An 8,482-nucleotide genomic window follows, 5' to 3' on the forward strand; every position below is an offset into this window, starting at 1 on the left:
ATGGATGGATGAAGATTAATACTGTACAATTTTACAAAGTGCAACAACAACACACAGCCATCAATTTAAAATCATTGGACTAATCTAATCAAAAAGACAAAAACAATTAGTCACTTTGGCTTGTTTCAGAAATGTTAAATGCATTTGCCTCCTACCCTGTCCATTAATCTTTTATTAACCATTGTGAAAACCTTAATCCTAATCCAGTGAGAAGGACAAGCATTAATCCGAGACAGCAGACGTGGAGTTGACAGTATGTGCTGACATAGCTTTCAAATCTAATCCTTCTTCTGAAAGAGCCTGTGGTTTTGTGTGGGATCGACTTATGTAACTTCAAATACAAAAGAGATCAAATACCTGCCGTCAAGACAGATGTTTCTCTAAACGACATATTCGTTCAAAGCACACAAGCTCTGAACGCCCAGGGCCAGCGAGGTCAAATCTAATTACCGTATTAACCGCTGTCAGATTCTGATATGTTGTTATTGTACCTTGGCTAGGGCAGGGCAGGATCTACCCCGTGGATGCTCTGCTGAATCTGAATACACTCTTTGAAAACACATGGCGTGACTAAATGTTTGTGAGCACAATCACCTTAAAATAACACTGCATATTTTTCATTTTACTTTGCTGGAGGAGGGCTAAACATTTAGCCCTCCTAAACGTTTATCCGCTAAAATATTTAGCTGCATGCTAAACATTTTAGCATGCAGCTAACATCATACACAACTTGAAACTGAGCAATTGTTGTTTAAACTACGATGAAACACACATTCTTAAAAAGCTCTTCAGATCTCTGCAGTCGTGTTTCACTTTCTAACTGCTTTGATTCTAATAAGCTCTTTAAATGCGGGCATATTTTCCTGTTTTGTTTGTCAAAGCGTCCATATGTTGGTTTTAAAATCAGCTAACGATGTTCTTTTGTGGTTTGTGGGGGAGTATTTGGTTGTTCTGGTGCAAGGAGCAAAACCTTTTGTTCTTTCATTTGACCCTTATGCTAATTATATTGCTATATTGCTAGTACTCTTTAAAACGTTTGGCTTTTAATCTTTTTACATTTTTATAAATTACTTCAAACAGACGAGACAAATAAATATATATATATACATATTTTTTTTCTCACTGATAACTTTGATTTCATGCTTTCACAGTGATGTAAGAAGCAATGTTTTGGAGAGGACAAACACACTGATGTGGCAGAGACTGGAAATTGCATCACTGCCATTGAAATCCGCTTGTTGTAACCAGAGAATTCCTGGAGGAGAGCTATGGAAGAAGGAGTGCCATTGAACCAATACGAGCAGTTTTGTCATTAATGCTCTTATTGTGGTCTCCCAGTACTACTTATTGCTGTTGCCAGCCTGCCTGGTACCACTTTGGACTCATCATTTGACCAGACCTCTTCAAATCCCAATGGCATGACACTGGAATGACTTTGTTTATGAACAGAGTTTCTAACTTCTCCTTTAATGGCTTCAAACCATTGTAAACATTCCCTTTCCTTCTCCTGAATAACAATCAATCGATTGAGACATGGAAAAAAAAAAAAAAATCAACACTGGGGTTTCACACACTATGACCAGCTCAGACATGTCAGTGATTTTCCTGTCTTATCCTGCTTTCTCTCTAATGAGATGCGTGTAACCCTCCACCATTTATGCACCAATGTCACAGCCATAATCCCAGACCCAGACTATGACGGGTTGGGAGGGGGCAGATATGCAGGACCCTTAGCAGGATTTACTGTCTGTTGCATGTCCTGTTGTCTGTCTGAAACCAGCTCATTATATGGGGGATCCTTCTGCTGATGGTGTAAAACTATTTGTAAAGCCTGAGCTGTTCCTGAGACATTACTGTGTATAGACTGGCAAACTATTTAAACAAACTTTGCTCACAGCACCACCTTTTGCATGGTGGTGCTGCAACTAATTGTAAAACATTGGTTTCAATTTTTCTTTAAAATAAATTTAGATTTATACGTTTTTGCTTTTTTTTTTTTGGTTGAACATAAACGTTTTAGATCATAAAACAAGTTCAACGTGTGAAAAATAAAATCAAAATCAGTTGAAAAGTCCCTTTGAGGAACTTTTACGTAGTGCCTAGAAAGTAGGGGCTGAATGTTTGATGGGGACCTCACCTGAAAGAAAGAGGACTGAACCACAGTGTGGACATGGCAGTTGAATTTTAGGCTGGGATTCATTTTTACGCCTAAATTTTTCACACTGCTAGGAGTGCAAGATTTGAAGATCATTTTCATCTGTTTTCCTTAACTGAGAGGAAATTAAGTGCCATTCATTTCCTGTTGTCATCAAGAAAGTCCAGGACAGGATCAGTGGTGCCATTATGTTTTAAAGGGAAGTAGATTTGACAGTCATCTACATATAAATTAAATGGGATGCCATGCTACAGAAGAAAACCAAGAGGAGAGACCTGTGGCAAAGTCAAGTACCATCATACTACCACTGCTGTGCTTGACTGTAAGTAGGATGTTTTATTCAAGAATCTTTGTGTTTGTTTTACACTACCTGTAGTTGATGCTTGCCTCCTCAGACCACGGAAAATATTCCCAAAAATCTGGAAGATCACCAGATGTTTCGGATAATATGAGTTCATCCTTATGAGTTGTCTTTGGCTCTCAAGGGTTTTTGCTGATCACTCTTGCTCTTTCTCGTTAGTGTTCAGTCCAAGTCATCAATGGGCCTTTAAACTAACCTCCTTTAAAGTAACCTTGTTTGGCACTCGCCTCTAGAGGAGGTTTACCACTGTTTCATGTTTTCTCCATTTCTCCATTTGTGGATAATGACTCGGACTGTGACTTTCTGGAGTCGCAAAGTCGTAGAAAGAACTCTGCAACCCTTTCCACACTGATATGTCAATAAATTAGCATATTATCTGTTCTTCAATGACCAAAATGTGTTATGTTTTGAACTTCCAGATGTTGATTTACCATTGGACTCTGTGTTGCCATGGTATCAAGGCAGTACTGTCACTCATTGTTACAAAATATATTCTGAAACGGGCATCTTTCTCACCTTGAAAGACTCTATAAAAAGCATAACACAATAAACAATTATGTTGAGGACATAAAACAGCAACTAAGCACAAACGTTACATTTTCCAATTTCTTTCTGAATTATACAAAAACAACCAATCTTATGTATTTTAGTGCTAAGCCATTGAGTAATTTATAAATTAAAAAAACATAACTTAAAGTCTATTCTCTGAAATATGTGGAGCCAGTGTAAGAACTTTAAACCAGGGGAATGTGATCATTTTTTCTAGTTTTAATGAGAATTCAAGTATCTACATTTTGGATTAGCTGCAGTTTTTTGATTGACAGATCCACAAAGACGCAGCTGCAGTAATCAATATCGATGTGACTATGGAAACAAGCCCTTTGTACGTGGAAGCAGTTCTGTATAAAGCCTTTTAGGGAATTTGTCTACAACAATTTCAAAGAAGAGCTATGGATTCAACACTTTCAAATGACAAACTTGACTTTTGATGAACTGTGCAATGATGTGAAGCCTCTGCTGGAGCAAGCCGTGCATTGTCCAAGGACGCCGTTGACTGTTTTACACAAAAACACACATTTTTTGATATGGCTGAAAAACCACCTCATCTACGGTATCAACTTTTAGCAAAATTCTTTCGAGAACTGGCGTGCTTCCACTCAGCCTACTGTTGTAGTTCCCATTTGCGCAATTTTATGGTTAATTGAAATGCAGCTAGAACGACTTGTCTTTTCCATAAGCAATTTGACCGCTGGGGTGAGGAGTTTCACCAAATTACCAACAATTTGCTCTCCCGATACTCCTACTCGTCTTCCTGTTTCCCAATTGCAAGTCAGTGCATTGCACCTTACCACATCTAAAAGCCTCAGCAATGATCTTGGAATTCATTCAGTACCTTACTGTCTACGCGCTTTCCCCTTTGATGAATTTGATTAAGTCACAATGTGAGACAACAAACTTTACCCCAAAGCTCAGTTTTCTTTTCCGTTTGGTGGGCGTGCGGCAGCTGGTTGGAGTTACAGAACCTCTCCTGATCCCCTTTGCTTTCCTGCCTTACAGCACCATGAGCTGCTCACAACGCGTAAATACTCAGAAACTCTGCATAATTGTCAACCCCTAACTATTCCTTCCAGTAGCATTAAAGTGCTGGTTTACTGTTAATTGGCTTACTGCTCTTTGGAGCTCTGTCAAGATGCCCTCATTCTTTCTTCTCCTGTACGAGCTTGTCGACTGGGACAGAGAGGCCGAAGCGGTATGGAATTAATTTCAGCATTTGCCACAGGAGATAGATTTATCTAGGCCATCCATCCCATCACATCACATCTATAAGGCGAACCCCCACCTCCTCCAAAAAAAAAACAGTCTTTGTTTCCTTGTTTTGCTCAAGTGTCTCCTTTTGTTTATCTCTTCAGTTGCTGAGTGTTGCATTTGATGGTCAAGCTTGAGAAAGTGAACCTTTGGACCCATCAGGATGTGTTTTAGTCAAACACTTCCACAACAGCAACAGAGACAATTAAATCAATAAAGCCTCAACTAATTAATGCATTAGGAGATTTGATGTTTTACTGGCAATGGCACTGATAGTGAAGTGTGAAAAGAAGATAGAGGTATATCATTAGAGATTTTCAGGATGTGACACCATGTCACCTCCGGTGTAATGGAGTACCAGGAGAATAACGATCACTCAGAATAGACGCAAAACGATGACCAAGCAGATATCCTGTCTTCGTTGACAAAATTGTGCAATCTTACTTTTATGAACTTGAAGGTTGAATTAGTCAAACTCTTGTCGTGCCCTATTTAATGATTTGATTTGACCTGAATTATTTAAATCCTAATGTCATAGTGCGTTGCTATGGCAAAGTTTTAAAAGAGAAATTATTTTTGATTGGTCAAAGACTGCGGTGAATTTTTTCCCCACTGTGATTCTGTTTGAAAGTGTGATGAGTTTAGATGAGGTGGACTTACAACTCTAACCTATGTCTAAGACACATATCTGGTATTAGTTGACCACTAGTTTGTTTGACAATATTGTGGCAGAAAAGCAAGGGACACCTGAAGTTGGGGAGATTTTGCCAAACAATACTCCGTCTGGCCGATAACTGAAGCTAACCAAGCTCCACCTGAAAACGTGAGCATCTCCCATCAGAGTTAAACTGTGGCCGGCCCTCTGTGATATGATCCCAAGAGGCCAACTTAAAAGGACTTTATACCAATATTTTCCTACCTCAAGAGGCCTTGGAGATCACCGTCATAAATGCTTTCAGAAAAACTCTCCGAAAATCTTAGGAGTCCTTGGAGCTTTGGTCAGTTGAGTGATCAGCGATGTGAAGTGAGATGTACAAATACACCTCACTTTTTAAAATGCTCTAATATATAAAACCAAGTTATCATAAGACTTTAAAACAGCCTTTAGCAATAATTCATAAAACACACAAGGTTTTATTGTGATTTTTTTTTTTCCTGCAGCAGCATCATTTATTTTTTTACTCTGCAAGGTCAAACTCACCGTCCGGTATCTCAGACAGCAGCATCCCAAAGGGCAGGTTAAAATTTAAATGGAAGACTGCTGATGTTTACCATATGCAGCAAGTCTCTAGATCCAGACATGAGTCGTCTTTATGACTATTTCAACTCTGATGCCCCCTTTACTAAAGAAACCTACTGTGAAGGAATCAGCACATCCCATAAATGTCTTATTTAGTTACTCTTAAATTTTTTTGGCCTATAGTCAGTAAGAATCCAGAAGAGCCGGACACTAAAACCTTCAGAAGAATTACCTGCAGAGGAACACAAAATAATAAAAAAAGAAACTATGATGCAAAGAGCCCCTCCCTGGTTTTGTATTTTGCTTTCACAGAGGTTTAGACTAAGACTTTGTGGACATTTTCTGCATTGCATCATTTTTAAAGTGTCCATTGTAGAAGAGACTGGAGCTTAGTTTGGATTTGATCTTTAGACAAAATTGCTGAACAGCAGCAGTAAGGTTATTCAAAATAGTTGGGGATGCGATTTATCAATTGCTGGATGAGACTTTTCATAATAATAATAAAACATATTCATTGCACTTGAATGCATCACAAAGGGCCTGCAACTCTGTACAGAAATACAGCTGGTGAAAAAATAAGTTTTGATGGGAAAGGTATTTGAGATAAAAAGAGAATGTCTACATAAAAAATACTGCCAAAATAGTTTTTCTTTCTTGCATTTGCCTTTAGGGTGATATTCACTTTCCGTGATCTACAGGAAAGTTGAAGAAAAACAAACTTTGCTTCCAATAGCAAGGGGATGCTGCTATCAGGAGATTTGTGTGGGTGTCTCTCGCTTATTTAGTCCCCCAGTGTGGAATCTGAGCTGGAGTACAAAATGAGTGCCGGAGCTGTGTGTGTGTGTGGGTGTGTGTGTGTGTGTGTGTGTGTGTGGGTGTGTGTGTGGGTGTGTGTGTGGGTGTGCGTGTGTGTGGTGTGTGTGTGTGTGTGCGTGCGTGTGTGTGGTGTGTGTGATGTATCCGCATGAAGAACTAAAATCCACACTAATCATAGACGAATCAAGTCGAACCACTGGATCAAAGAACTGTCAGCTTTAAAAATGGCTCTGTGCCCTGCAATCTTTGAAAAATCATTTTCTGTCCACGGGGAATCTAGTTTCCACCCATGCAGAAGATAACTGCAGCTCTGAAGTTCCAGAGGCACTCTTCCCTTTAAGAAGCTCCCTCCCTTCCTCCCGTCTGAGTTTCCCTCCTCTACCTCCCGTGTTACTTTCAGCAAAATCTGAATAAAAATATCAGCTTATATATTTTCTAAATTACATCAGTGTGGCAGGAGCCAATTAATTTTTCAAGAAACCTCTTAAAACAGGAAGGTTTGTGCACTACTAAAGGGAGACCTATGCTTCTTCGAACAAGTTAGGATAGGGCTGTGGGCTATGCAAAAATAATTATGTTCATTACATTTCTTTGCAAAAAATAAATTAATTTAAAAAAATCATGTGGTAAGGTGAGATTTCACCAGGTCAGTTCTGCCTCTAAAACGAGTTGTTTTGACGTCACCTCATTCTGATGCCAAAACTCCTCACTATAATGCAAATAAGCCGTTGCTTGCTGTGACCCTCCGACTCAGTGTTTACACTTTATACACATGAAAATGGGTGCAAACAGATGTGCTGTTGCACAACCGAGTCACTGACTTTGAGCCAGACCCAGAAGCAGAAGAAGTGGAGCCTCCTGAACAACCAACGAGGATGCAGCAAAGCGATTCCTTAATGGTACGTCAGTCCTCATGCGGTCCCAGGAGGGCCTGAGTGGCTCCATGTGTGCAGCTCGAGTGGACAGTCACAGTGCAGAAACGCATTTAAAAGGGATTTTGTGTTAAGAAACTGAACATGTCAACTCCATGTACAGGAAAAAGGAGCTTAACTCCTTTTAGACACTAGAAAGGTTGTTTATTACTAACTGCAGTTAATATTAAGTCGGCGATTATAATAAAGTCATGGATCAGCCAGGCGTGATTAATAGGCCACCACAGATCCTGTGTGGATGTAGAACAAAATAACAGGATTATTGTGTCTTTTACCTGTTATCCACTTTAGGAAGCATTTCACATACTGTTAATTTTACACAAGTACCTATCAGAGATGATTCATTCCATGAAACTTCAAACCTAGTCTATTTTTCTCTTAGTTTGTCTGGTTTAGATCATTGTATCAAATGCAATAATTAGAACATAACATTTATGGAACTGGCATTCAAAGTGAGGCGAAAAAGTTTGAAAATATCCACCGTATGAAATGGATGAAGATGAATGAATATAAACATCATCATAAATCAGAATTATTTATCTGCACAGTAGAGGTTTCTGCTTTTCACATCACACAGGTCGCAAAGTGGAGATGCATTAGATTTCAAACTAGTGACTCTCATGAAGGTAGTGCAAATGATTAATAAATCAAGATCTTAAGACGAATAAACTTAATTTCTCCAGGTAATGTGTTCAAATTATACTCTTCTATGTTAAACTCTCAAGGTAGTATAACTACAACTTCCCCATTCCCTGTAAGTATCACATCTACAGATAGACCTTTTTAAAAACCCAGTGTAATCTTGTTAGATTTTAACGAGCAACAAACAGCTCTAATTTGCTCTATCACCATGTCATTTGGCATCAACATGTAGACCACTTTATTTTATCCTGTAACATCCTTTAAAGTGTTTGAAGCAGGCTTAAACCACACTGAGCAGAGTGTTGTGAGCAACAGCCGTCAGGGGATGTTAGACTTGTGGTTAGACTTGTGAACTGAGCCACTACTAGCCACTTTCATACCCTGAATGAAAAATGAAATAATGAGTATTTCATATGCATATTTGTGACCGATATTCAACATAATGCAATGCCATAATAAATAGTTATTGTTGCTTAAAACATAAGATTTGAAGGACCTATCTGAATAGAACTGGACCACATCTTAAGCTC

Source organism: Poecilia formosa, unplaced genomic scaffold (genome assembly GCF_000485575.1).
Source record: "Poecilia formosa unplaced genomic scaffold, Poecilia_formosa-5.1.2 Scaffold78, whole genome shotgun sequence".
NCBI classification, from domain to species: domain Eukaryota; kingdom Metazoa; phylum Chordata; class Actinopteri; order Cyprinodontiformes; family Poeciliidae; genus Poecilia; species Poecilia formosa.